Below are 14386 nucleotides of genomic sequence, written 5' to 3'. Positions count from 1 at the left end.
TTAAGACAATTATACTAATAATATTTTAATTGATTAATAATGTCAATAAATAACCAAAGCACTCGAACACTGTACTTTCGATAAATTTTGTTAATATTGATAACCATTAAAAACCCACTTAGGGTTTTCAAAGTATTAATAATATTACAATTAATAATAAGTATACAAAGTCATAATATTGTTTAAGCGAATAAGAAAATGTATTCTGTCTCTATCTATGCGTATAGTATTTAAGCAAAGGCAAACGGTATATCTGAATAGTCTTGATAATGGTGTTACAATCGAAATAGGTATCGACAAACCTTTTTAAAAACCTGTAGAATTTAATATTATTATATTTTCATTTCTTGTAAAATAACGCACTTGTAATAATATGAGATAAAGCACGCGCTTAGAAATCGAACAATGAATAATACAAATCAGTATATTTCATCACTGTAGGTACATCAGCTGTCAATTTTTTCTTATTACTATCACTTGTATAACAATGCCCACGATTGCCGAGCGGTAATGTGATGGCGTATAAAATCACGGGCATGGCCCCCACAAAGGGACGACTGACCGGGCTTGGGGAGCCAGGCGGCCCAGCGCGGCGGATCAATCAGTAATAGTGCAGGATCCCATAGATTTTTCGTATACATAATATGCGGAACGCATTCTGACAATTGGAATAGGTTCTAGGGGTCACAAAGATATATAATGTCGATGTTGCCAGGCGATATTAGGGGTCGATTTTTCCTTTGATGATTTCCTACAACTTGGCTATGAGTTACGAGAACATAATTTGTATCCAAGACAAATGACGAATGAACCTCTATCAAACTATTTAGTTAAACCATGCAAATGTAATTCTAACTGCCGTACATTATCATGTAGTTATAAGAAATCGGCTTTGACATGTATATCATTGCGCAAATGGGTAAGTAGTGTTTGTAAAAACTGTGATCATGATACTTAAAGCAGTTTGAACACTTGACATGTTGTTTCTTATTTTTTTTTTAATAAATGTGTACTTAGTGCGGTTAGTGGTTATCGTTATTTAATTTATTCACCTACCTATATACGCAACTTACACTGTTTCTGGATTGACCATAATACTAAAACTAATGTCATATGCATAGATATAGTAAAGAAACCAATCTAGGTGATTCTATACAAAAATGCTACTAAATAAAATAATTTAAGCCAAGCAGGATCCTACGAATCGATAATTTTGAACACATTGCACTACCCGCTATTTTTATTTTTTCAAATGGGCGAACCGTTCTACGACCATGCCGGTGGCATGGTATAACTATTGCATTTTCAATCAATCCCTAATTCGGTCTTGGTTTTATTGAAGAATTCAGAACAATTTTTGATGGGTTATAAGAAAAAAAATTAAAACCTCAATAAAAAAATTGAGCACTAATATCGCCTGGCAACATCGACATTATATATCTTTGTGACCCCTAGAACCTATTCCAATTGTCAGAATGCGTTTCGCATATTATGTATACGAAAAGTCTATGGGATCCTGCACTATAAAGTGAGATTTACACATACCAAAAATTTGCTCTAATACTCAAAAAGTATAGGTAGCTGTACAATGCAATTTGGTGTGATTTGATAACTGATATAATTCATGTGTAGAATTTAATGTTATTATTACTTTTAGTGTGTTACGTGACTAATAAAAATGGCTATTTATCCAATATGGTGAAGGATCGCATGTTATATGGCTACCATAAAAGAGAGTCGTGATCAGTACTTCAGTAGATTTATTTAAAAAGACAAAAAATCTCTTAAAAAATACACGGAATACCCTAATTGTACCTCGGCAAACCCCAGGGTTCCACGAAATACAATTTAGAGAACACTACCATAGAACTTCACACTGGCCGTAACCTTAGCGAAATGTATGGACGCCCGCCAAACATCCTGGCATAGAGACCCGCGTCTGAATGTAGGGGCATGATTGGTGGTTCCGCATTCGAATCCCGAATCTGGAAAATTCAAATGTGTGTTTTAAATCCAGAGTATGGACTTAATAAATTGAACAAGTCGTCAGCTGAATGCAAAACTACTATATTCTAACTCACATTTCAAATATTTTGCAAGAGTTTTTTGAAGCAGCCTACTTTAGTTATTTATTATTTACGTATACAGTGTATGGACCATTTTTTCATCATTAATCCTACTAAAATATGATGCGTACATTGATTCATAAAAATAATAAATAATTTCACTAAGTTGTTTCAAAAAACTCTCTCCTCAAAAATTTGAAAGGTAAGTTGGAATAGTTCAGCTGACGAAGTGGCTAACACCCATTTCTCGTAAAAAACAAAAATCTGTTAACCATACAAATACAATCCTCACTGTTTGGAGGCACATAATAATATGATCACATTGGCGACTCTCGTGGTGTAGTGCGTAAAGCGCTGGCTTTCCATCCGGGAGCTCCGGGTTCGATCTCTGTGAGGACTGAGGACACAATATATTTAAATGATTATCCCAAAGCCTAGGTGTTTGTGATTGGTCAAACTACTAACAAACCACCGTGTCTGAAAAAATCATATTTATGGTTAATAATAATGTTGTGTTGACCATGTCCGATCCTAATAGGATCATATGAGCCTCCACAGAGTGGAGGTTTGTATTAACAGATTTTATTTTTACGAGAAATGGATGTCAGCCACTTGCTCAACCTATTAGGTCCATACTCTGACTCATACACAAATTTAAAAACAATATGTGTACTTGCCAGACCCAGGATTCGAACCTGGGACCCTCGACATTATAGACCGGCGCTTAAGCCACGCGGCCATCGTGGGTAATAATAATAATAATAAATATGATCATATAATTATAGCAATATTGTGTTTTTTTAGTGTTATTATTTATCACACAGGTACGAGTAAAAAATGATTATTTTTATATACTCAATTCAAACTGTCACATATTATCCATTATTGTGGAGTAAATTGCTTTGGGTATATCTAATTCTTTTTACGAATATAAAACAAAAACGTTGCGAAAAATTTCCAATCTACAAATTTACGAGTATAATAATATAGAATTTTTTTGTTGCGAATTATTCGAAAGATAAAACTTTGACAAACCTCCGATGTCGAAAAATTCTATTATCTACCTACATCGGTCGAAGAAAGGTATAATTTAAAGGTAGGCCTGTATTGTTTCTCGTGAAAACGGGACAAAAAAATACTTTATGTAATGGGGACCCATGGAAATGGACGTAAGAAAAACATAAAGAAAGGTCAACATTTAAGGGGAGAGAACATCATTAATCTGGTGTCACCAGAGCGGATTGCCCTCAATGAATTTTGTGTTTTCTATCAAATAAAATAAATATATTCCTAGACAGAACATGGGATTGGTACATTATGAAATAGCGTCCAAATATATTTTGGTAGAAACTTAAATAAAAAACAAACGAATTTTATATGTCATAAATAAATAAAATATTCGGTGTGTGTACTTATGTACGCGCGTTAGAAGTTATACTTCTTTGGCGTAACAAAACAAAAACTTGTAATAAATTAGATTCTTTGACTAGCTCTTAATTATCTTGCTAAATTACACACTCAAGAAAAAGGACCGCTTATTGGGACGCCGTTGGTTTATTTCTATACACTTTAACTTATATTACTAAATTATATATGTAATGGTTTCTCATTGTTTTTATTTTTAAAGTTCCAACTGCCACTTTGACGTTTAATAGTTTGTTTACGTAAGGAATTGCAAATGGCCGATAATAATATATTCGCTGCCTAGGCAACGGAATAATTCTAAACTATAATATTATACTGTATAATCGTCACAATTCCAGTAACATACTGTGGCGTAAAGGTAGTGCGTTCGGCTGATAACCGAACAATCGGTGGTTCGAATCGAATCGAATGCGTTTTTTTTGGTGTGAAAAAATTAATTATGTGTTTGTCACATGCCAAAAATACACTCTGATCTGATTTTCAAAACGCGCCAAAAGAAGTATAACTTCAAAAATGATACATATTATTACATTATTATGTGTGAAATATTTTTTGTCTTCTCCTTCATTTCGTGATATCGCCAAATGGAGATGGATCACTATCATATGCTACTCGAAACGTTTCGGTAGAACTGCATTCGTATAATCTACGCAGTTTCTGAATATGGTTACATGTAAATTGTACATAAAACATTTCACCGTGGCACAGTTCGCCTTGAGCTTTCTTATCAGAAAGAGATGACCGTATAGTTAGACGACGGTCTTTAATTTTCTTAGATACAATATGAACACTAATTCAATTTTCATAGCTGATTTTAGCAAAATTCATGAATTCAAGAAAGAAAACCTAACCTAACCTAACCTAACGTAACAAATTATCCAGTATATTGGCTTTTTTTCAAAATTTGTTTGTTGTTGGCTTCCTGTAAAGTGTAAACCGACAAGAACCGTGTTCGTATTGACTTCGTTCTTAATTGAATAAGTAAATTAACAGAAACTGGAGTTTTTTCATGCCAAATAGATTGTTTTCATATCCCGTCTGGTATGTTTTTTTCAACCACAATTGGCAACACTGTATCGTTGTTCTTGGATTAAGGCTATACCTCAGTTCAGGCATGGCCTAAAAAGATCGTGGCTAGGCGATGCGCAGACGCTAAATGACGCATGCCGAACGAAATATAATTTTTCATATAAATCCAACATGCGTCCATTTAAAGTTCTGTTTATTGTTCTATAACTAGAAGACTCCAACCTTCGCACTGGATTAGCCAGTTCCTCACCGGCCATGACAACTTCGCCGCCAGACTCCACGAGTTTGGCTTGATAGTAGATGGGCCGGGTTGTACCTGCGGGCATGACCACTAAGATGTTGAACACATCCTCTAGGATTTCTCGCTTATGGAACTAGAACGAGCGGAGCTGTTTACCAGGGTCCATTCTCACACGGGCCCAATTGGTCATGGAGCTCTGATAGCAACCGAGGCCAACTTTGTGGCATTCGAGAAATTTGCAGCGTTGTATGGGGAGCGGGATAGTCCCGACTCTTCTGTAGACTCATCCATTACAATGCGTGACACTCAGTATGCGGGTACACAAAGCGCTTAACGTCAGCGGATAGCAGAGCCAGTCCAAAAAGAAAAAGAAAAAAATCTTTATTAACTTTATTTTTTAAGCACTACGGTGCATGGTTGCAGCATCAGTCCCGTGCGGCTCCGTCTCGGGACGGAATGAGCACTTAAAATCACTTCTTTCAGACACGTCATAGATAGCGGCCGTGCATATCCACGGCTGTGCATATATGACGGGTGGTGGTGGGAACTTTAACGTATGTTCTATTAGTAACAATAATAATATATTCATTGACATGTTTTCTTTTCCAAGTAAATGGGTAACGTTCTTAGTCATCTTTACATGATTTAAGAATCAATACCCCCGTCGCCATCACGAAACAAATTTACGTGTACCCAGCTCGACGTTCTCTCTCCGAATGCCAGCGAGTCTAAAATTTCGTCGCGCCTATAGTTGAAAATTATTTTTCGTTTCACTGATGTATCGTCTTAAGCAGTTTTCAAAACCTTGCAGCACCATCTAAGAGTGACTTCTATACTTAACTCAATGTGTGAAATATGTGCCGCTTATCTTTGATCCGGAGGGTCCCTTCAATTCGGTTACATGTAAATTGTACGTAAAACATTTCACCGTGGCACAGTACGCCGTGAGCTTTCTTATCAGAAAGAGATGACCGTATAGTTAGATGACGGTCTTTAATTTTCTTAGATTCAATATGAACACTAATTCAATTTTCATAGCTGATTTTAGCAAAATTCATGAATTCAAGAAAGAAAACCTAACCTAACCTAACCTAACGTAACAAATTATCCAGTATATTGGCTTTTTTTCAAAATTTGTTTGTTTTTGGCTTCCTGTAAAGTGTAAACCGACAAGAACCGTGTTTTTTATTTAGACATGAATTTTATGTCAGTACTATACGATCCAAGAGGTTGGACGGTCTTTAATATACGGCCGTATATTTCACGGTGAAGTGTGATACGGCGAACTGCATACGTACAAATTTCCGGACACGCGTATCCACATAATTATGATAATCGAATGTGCGTATAGCCTAGTGATTATAATAAATTACCATTAGTATCTGTTTTGTCTTTTAAAGATGTCACATCACTAACTGATCAATTCAGGAATAAATTAAACCCCCTCCCCGCGTGCCCTGCACTTCACGTACTTGCACAGCGTATTCTGTATATAGTTTCACTTAAAAGGGATAGGTATAATTTTTGTTACTTTCCGCTGAATAGCTGCCGAGTTATATCTGGGGAAAATGTTATAAATTTTGTAACACTTTAACACCAAGATAGCACCCAATTTTGGTTTGATAGCAAAAGCGTATTCTACGCTAAAAAAGTTTCAGAAGTACTGCTCTAAACAGCCACTACATATCTCACCTGCAAAAGAAAACATTACGAAAGACATTTACAATTAAAACCATGAAACAAAAAAAATGTGCTCGGCAAGAACGTGGTTTAATTATTGACGACGCGATAAAATGGCCGCTTCCGCCATTTTGTCTTCATGACATGTCACTTAATTAAGCGCGGGAAACGTGGTTTAATAGTAGGTACATGAGATGTGTCATTAGAACGGTTTTTAGGCTACCATAAAACTACATATAAACTGATATAAGCAGGTACATATAAAATAGGTTTGGAGGAGTCCATTTTGAAAAAAATGTTCATAATATTTTTCAATTGATTTTTAAGACATCGGCAAGGGGCGACGTTAAGAAAATCTAGCAGGTTCTAACTTTTCTAGGTGCATTCCCCATACACAGACACTCCGTTCTTTAAATTTAGCGATAAATACTTGGGCTGCAGGTATAACTAATGTTATAACTTATGATTTATTGTAAGCTATCGCATCCACAAGTGGTTATCAAATGCGCGTCATAATTATTTGGATTGTTAGTGTCCGTTTGTGTCATCCGCGTTGTCTTATCTTTTAGACATGCCGCATCATCCGGGTGACGATCCTTAGTAATGATGTCCTGATGAAGTAATATTCCATTTACCTGAATAATTTGTATTTTTTCCGTTTCTGGGGGGAGGGTCTGGACCCGAGCCCCGCCCTCCTTGTGTGCACATATGGATATAAGCATCATAATATACAAATAAATTTACGTGTATTTAAGTGTAACCAAGATGATCGAAAGATTGTACTTGTAATTTTTAACACCACACTAGAAAGACACTGTTTGTATGTTATGAATCAATCACAAATGTCGAAACAATCAATTTGTTACCTGAATCGTTACGTGTAATTAATATTTAATTGCCCACTACTCTCAGCGTAAATAGTTGAGTCTGGGAGTTTGGGAAAGTGTCCATTTTGGATAAGGGCAGGTGCAGATAGTTGTTGGAGAACGTCAGAACTAATCCACAATCCACTAAAGCGCGAAATACATTGTGGTGCCATGTCGCGGACTATCACGCTGTCACTGCGACAAATTTAGTCTATGGTTTCGTCATTCTGCAGAATATTTTGAACGACCACAACCTATGTAAATTCAATGATTGATAGTGCCAACTAGGGAATCCAATCCCGAGCCAAAATTCTGATCGCGGGATTTCGGGATTACAATTTGACAATCCCGTTTTCCATTGTTAATATAATTTTTTTATATTTACAAATAACATTGGTAAAATCGGTCAAAAATAAATCTAGTATAATTTATTCTATTTAAGACATTTATATTGTATACGTTCAATCTTGGAAATACACAAGTTTAATGGAGTAAATAATATTGTAATATAAATAATAATGGGAATTTAATATGAGATTGCTGTTTCTGATAGTAAAGACATAATGAATTAGCGAGATTTAAAATAGTAAAGCAAATAATCATGGCGTACTTATGGCCTTTCCGCTTCATAAATCTAATTAGTCAGTCAAATATGAAACTGCCGTAAAACGTATGATATAATGGTGGAATTATTTTGTTAAAAGTGCGAAGCATTGTTTTTTCCCAATCTTTCTCATTTTTAATAATTTATGTGAAAAAATAAAATGAATCGGCCACCTACACATGGGTATAAATCAAACTTCATTCAAACTCAGTTTATTTCTCATGTAGCTATTTTTTATTAAAAGTATTTTTTCTGTTATATTTTCGCTTTTATTTTATTTTCCATAAAAATTGATAAAAAAATCAATCCCAAAATCCTGGGATTATGTTTATCAATCCCGGGATTCATAGGTATCGAAAATAGCTCGGGATCCCTAGTGCCAACTCTAATGTATTAGTATTTTGAATTATTATCCATGCTGATTGCCATTAATTTTAACAGTTTTTACGTGTGCGTACGTCAAAATCACTTGCGATATTATATTCATAAATAACATTTTGAACAGAACCCAACCTGCAGACCATATATAATAGACAACATTCCTATAGAAAATACATAGTGCCAACCGCTAAAAACAAAAAAAAACGTGATTTTTGACATCACAGTCGAAAAGTGTAGGCATGTAGAAGATGATAAAAACGTTTATTGAGTCATACAGGTATCGATGCGGTGCAATTCAACGTGAGCTGACCTCATTGTTGTTTTAGTGATTTTGGCAGATTTTGCCAACGGACGATATTCGTTTAAAGGTTCAAAATGTGCATCAGTCTGATAACATTTTAAAGACCAAGAACAACGACATTACACACTTTTTTACCGTAGCGACAGCTTACTGTGACGTCACGTGATAGTCACCGACATGCACCATAATATAATTCGCGCTTAAGTCACATTCCTGATTATGATGGTGACGAATGGTCAAAAAAATAATGTCGCATCCATTCATTGCAACGATTAAAGCAGTCTTAGCGCGCACACAACCTGAGTCGACCTTCCTATACCATATCTATGGTCACATAACAATATTATGAAAAGCGCGGGAAGTCTAATCAAATCGCGGCGGACTTACCCCCTTGGCGTTGCTCTTTTTCAGCGCCTACCCCTTCACCTCTTCGCACTTGGGCAGGCGGCGAAATGTGACGCCGTGTAATTACTCTCAAATTGGAGGGCTGACGTTTTTAATCTGTAAACTGATTGTCAGGTCGAGATTCAATTTGAAATTGGTGACCCCTACCGAAAGGATTATAAACCGTGTCGTGGATATATTGTAGTCTATGATTGGATGCCGAATTATGTTATGAATTATTCATGGCGATGACAGTGTAAGCTTGTCTTATGGAATGTAAATCTGACCTGACAATCCACATCTTACCAACGTCCCGGCGTGTCCAGAAGAAAACATTTTCTTCGATGTCTCTGGAAAGCCCATCAAAGGTCATGTGGCACAGAAACGAAACTAGGTATTTTAAAACCAGGCGCAGTAAAAAAGAAATGCAACACGCAACAATTTTAAATTTAACTCTCAAATGCATAATGGCAACCCTTTAATGTACATATGTATTACTTTACTAATCGATCACATGTAGTGTTAAATATTATTATAAATAATTAATAAATTTATTTACATATAGTGAACGTTACAAATTATAAATTCAAGACGTTCACAGCATGACATAAAAAAAAACAAAGAGATATTATTAAAAAAAAACTATTCATAAATATGTATGCCGAATGAGGAATTTATAAAATAATATCCACATGAACTCATTCTCACGTAAGTGGAATATATCAATATCCGAAGCGATTTGGTTGTACACAGTTATTGCCCGCCCAATTGGCATTACCAATCGGAAATTAGTTCGGCACTTTGGGAGAAAAAAAAACCGATGTTACCGATTTCTACGACAGTTAACGACACACATATCAACACTACCAAGAATGGCAAAGTTATAAATCGAAAAAAATACGTTCGTCTTCTAACATTTAGACAGCAATATGTCACCATATCTAAGATAAAGTAGATTGGACAAAGCCACAGATAGTATTCAATGGAAGGGTAGAGGTAGGCTGTTAAGTTCCGACATAAATAGTGGACATTAAACTTTGTCAGTCATTCGTATTTGTTTTTATTGAACTAAGCCTACAATTATTTACAGATGGTATTGGTTAGTTTTTAAAAATCAATTAAACTTTGCCTTAACCGGCTTAACCAAACCATAATAGTTTTGGTACGCTATGGGCGATCCTACAAAAATAGTGTAGGTACACTTTTTCAGTCATACATATTTGTTTTCATTGAATTAAGAATACATATTATACATGTTGTTGGTTAGTTTTTTTTAAATTCATTAATCAAGCCCTGCCTAAACCAAACCACAGTAGATAAAAAATATTACTCTATCTATAAAAAATCTAAAATTATGTATGGTTTAATTGCATCATTACTTTTTGACTACTATCTTTTTATGGCTTTGTTTTCGCAGTGTTCAATTGAATTAAAAAAAACTAACCAACACCATCTGTAAATTGTAGACCTAGTTCAATGAAGACAAATACGCATACTGACAAAGTTTATTGTGGATTATTAATGTCAGATCTTAACAGCCTCCCTCCACCCTTCGCCACTAGACCCATACAACCTCAAGAATCTCTTCAGAGCTCTCTCCACAATAAAACCGTACTTCAACCGATCCAGAGCCCAAACAATAGACCCACTCTCAAGTCTACTTCAAATTAAGGAATTATAAGTAATTTGGAATATCGTGACATTCTAAAAGACTCTTGAAATATGCAAGATGGAGTCCAATCTGTGTATTGCCTTTTTACAAATGGCGACTTTGCACACAAAACTATGTATGATCCTTAATTTCTTTTATTGTGTTAATTGTCCCTCTGAGACGGATGAACCCGGTCCAGATTAATTAAATAATAAAAGTGGAATAAGTAGTAAAAAAATTGCGTTTTATTAAATTAATCAATAATTGGAGGAGCACCCACGATGGCCGCGTGGCTATTACGTCATGGGTCCCAGGTTCGAATCTTGAGTCTGGCAAGGACACGTCATATTGTTTTTCAATTTGTGTATGAGTCAGAGTATGGACCTAATCAGTGACATCCCTAGACAAAATGCCGCCCCTAGGCAGCGCTAAATTGCCGCCCCATTTTATACAGTATTTTTAATCATCCTTACATGACCCCAATATTTAAGAAATGTGTTGTATGGATTCATTACTAACAAAATATATACCACTAAATACAATTTAAATGCCATCTCTACTTCAATAATCAATATTGTGAGTCCAAGGTTTCAGATACATTTGAAAATACACCTGGCAACTTCCAAAACACGCAAGCTAGGTAAGTATCTATGTACCTACCTATAATTCAAATATAATTAGCAAATCTGGACGTGTCATTGCTGGTCATCAAGGACGTGACATCCAAAGACAACAGAAGTAAACTAGACATCGCGAAACCGATAAAAAAATACAGTCCTGTTAAACCTTGTATGTTAATTCTTAATACATTTTGTTTCCAACCAGTGAGCTGATTTTGTAATCGAAGGATATTTTCGTTATTAGGTACTGAGTTTAGGTACCTATTTCTATATAATATACCTAATAATTCTCCTCGATTTGCCGCCCTTCGAGTAACTGCCGCCCCCAAGCGACGCTAATCTGTCTACCCGCATGGGACGTCACTGGATTTAAAAGGTTGAGCAAGTGGCTGACATCCATTTTTCGTAAAAACAAAATCTGTTTATACAAACCTCCACTCTGTGGAGTCCCATATGATCCTATTAGGATCGGACATGGTCGAAAGAAGAAAGAAGCATATTATAGTAATCTATGGACTTACTATATACAATCGAGTCTCAAATATACTTTACTGGCTTTTAATATTTTATTCGTCATTAATTAATTATACTATATTATAAAAATAAACTCATCGTTAAAAATGCTTGTTTTGTTTTATTTAAAAAAAAAATGCCATAAGAATAAGTACCGGTATTCAACGTTAATCGTGTTTTGGACCAAAACATTCCATTGAAATATTTCCATCCCTTATTCGCTCATTTATGCAAATGTACGCAGTAAATAAAGTGATGAATATTTAATTGGACATGCCTTACTTAGCCCTACAACTCTTTTTTATCCCTAATTAGGAGTGGCGCAATTATATGTAAATATTTTCCAGTTTTGGACTTAAATATTTATAGAAATATAATACCATGGCATGATAGCAATATTGACTCATTTGTACCTATGTTATTTTACATTGCACAAAACTAAAACCTGGAATTCGGTGGGTGTTCTGCGTAGTTATATTTAAAAAAAAAATTAGACGTTGATGAGTTCGATGACAAATAAAAGCAACAAATAAATAATTACAACATAAAAAGAACTTTATAAATACAACATTTTTAAATTTTCTGTTGAATCATATAAACTTGACTTGACTAGCTTAAACGATCAAAAAAATTGTACTTGATAGAAATAATACTGAAATGTCATTTTGACATTTCATATTGATTTCCATAGTAACGCACGTATATATTAATAATTCAGTTGCTAGGACCCCAGACCCCTAGCAACCAATAATAGTGGATTGGATTACGGATTTTTTCCGAAATAACTTTTCATACAAAACAGAATTAACTGAAAATGAATTCAATTCTACTTAAAGATGGCTAAAAGTATTAAAATATTGCATTGGCATCGTGTTCTGATATATTTTTAAAGAGTACTATTTTATGTAATAAAAATACTTTGTACAGTCATCAAATGTTTAAAATAAATATGAATTATAATAAGGTTTCAAAATTATATAAATAGATTATCTACAACGTTTAAGGAATGTCCAGGTTTATGCTCTGAAAATACCATAAAATCTCCATTTTGACCCACGTGGCGCACGTGAGCCGTTAAATATCTCGCAAACCATGCTACCCCTTCTATACGGGTCTAAGACGATTTGGCACCGGACAACTGGACGCCACGGAATTCGAAAATAAATAGACGTTAGGTACTTATAGGTACTTAAAAATATTCAATATTATTATTTATATTTAAATGATTATATTATGATTTAATAGTTGGTGAGAATGTAAATATGCAGACGTGAACAATGATTTAATAGTGCATATGTTCAAGTTCCAACGAAAAAAGAGTTTTTTATTTTATATAAAGTCTTAGGCATGGTAATTCTCAATCCGTGATAAAGAATACATTCTGTTAAGAGTAAAATTAATTCAAACTACTAAGTAGTAGATAGAAACTGATTAAAATACCTCGTCTATGTTCTGTATACGTGTCTACGACAGTGCGGCGTCCAATTGTCCGGAGGCCAGTCGTCCCATTCCCTTCTATACAGTGTGTGAAATATTCATATTAACTGAATTTCACATAATAATATGACAAAATTGTGTCAAATTCAACTGAACTTTTCCAGTGTTGCCAATAATAATATGACGAGTTTGCCTCGAGGAAGAAGTTTAAATTTCGAACGAAAGCCGCAGAATTTAACGCGCGGAAACTTCGCGGCGGATCGTTAGGAATTTCCCGCGCAATTTGCTGTCACTTTGAGCGAAAATTTTAACCGTTTTGGACAGTCTTTAGCGGAAATTGTGATTATATGTAGAAACTCAATAATATTAAAGTTTATCGCTTGAAAGGCGTTCTTTCGAAATACGATATTGTACCTATGTGTATTTTTCACAACAAACATTAATTGGAACATTTATTTATTACACTCTAGAAAAAATTACCAGATGGTAGTGCCACCTGTAACAATCTTGGATATCGCTTAGTTCCGCAATAAAAGTATTTTGATTAAAAGCATTTCCGAGCACGCCATCGCTGAACTCTTTCATTTGTCAAGCGGCGACGCTCATCTGATGGTTCATCCTCTTCTTTAATGTTTATATGTTACCACGTTTTTCTTAACTCGTATTCTCGTTTATCCGTTGGTTGTTTATCCAGTACAAATCTTGCAATCGATTTTTAACTAACTTCCTGACTAGCTAGACATTTTAAACTTTTAGAATATATCAGAACACGATGCCAATGTATTATTTTAATACTTTTAGCCATCTTTAAGTAAAATTGAATTTATTTTCAGCTAATTCTGTTTTGTATGAAAAGTTGTTTCGATACCATTATTGGTTGCTAGCAACCTAGCAACAGGGGTCCTTGCAACTAAATTATTAAATAATATATACGTGTGTTACTATGGAAATCAATATGAAATGACATTTCATTATTCAGTATTTCTATCAAGTACAAATGTTTTTGATCTTTTAAGCTAGTCAAATCAAGTTTATATGATTCAACAGAAAATTTAAAAATGTTGTATATAAAAAGTTCTTTTTATCTTGTAATTATTATTATTTTATTTTCAGTTAATTCTGTTTTGTATGAAAAGTTATTTCGGAAGAAATCCGTAATCCAATCCACTATATCGGTTGCTAAGGAGG

The 14386-nt window shown here is 34.6% G+C and overlaps 1 protein-coding gene across 1 annotated transcript in view; it reads left to right on the top strand.

The window, feature by feature from the left end:
• Positions 1 to 14386, top strand: part of Dh44 (corticotropin-releasing diuretic hormone 44) — a 311030-nt gene that overhangs the window by 77241 nt on the left and 219403 nt on the right. The window lies entirely within an intron of this gene.

The sequence above is a fragment of the Rhyacophila brunnea genome, unplaced genomic scaffold, assembly GCF_057557595.1.
Source record: "Rhyacophila brunnea isolate RB1 unplaced genomic scaffold, BYU_Rbru_1.0 scaffold_24, whole genome shotgun sequence".
In the NCBI taxonomy this organism is placed as follows: Eukaryota; Metazoa; Arthropoda; class Insecta; order Trichoptera; family Rhyacophilidae; genus Rhyacophila; species Rhyacophila brunnea.
The sequence above is the reverse complement of the archived record's forward strand: the minus strand, read 5'-3'. Positions and strand labels throughout refer to the sequence as shown.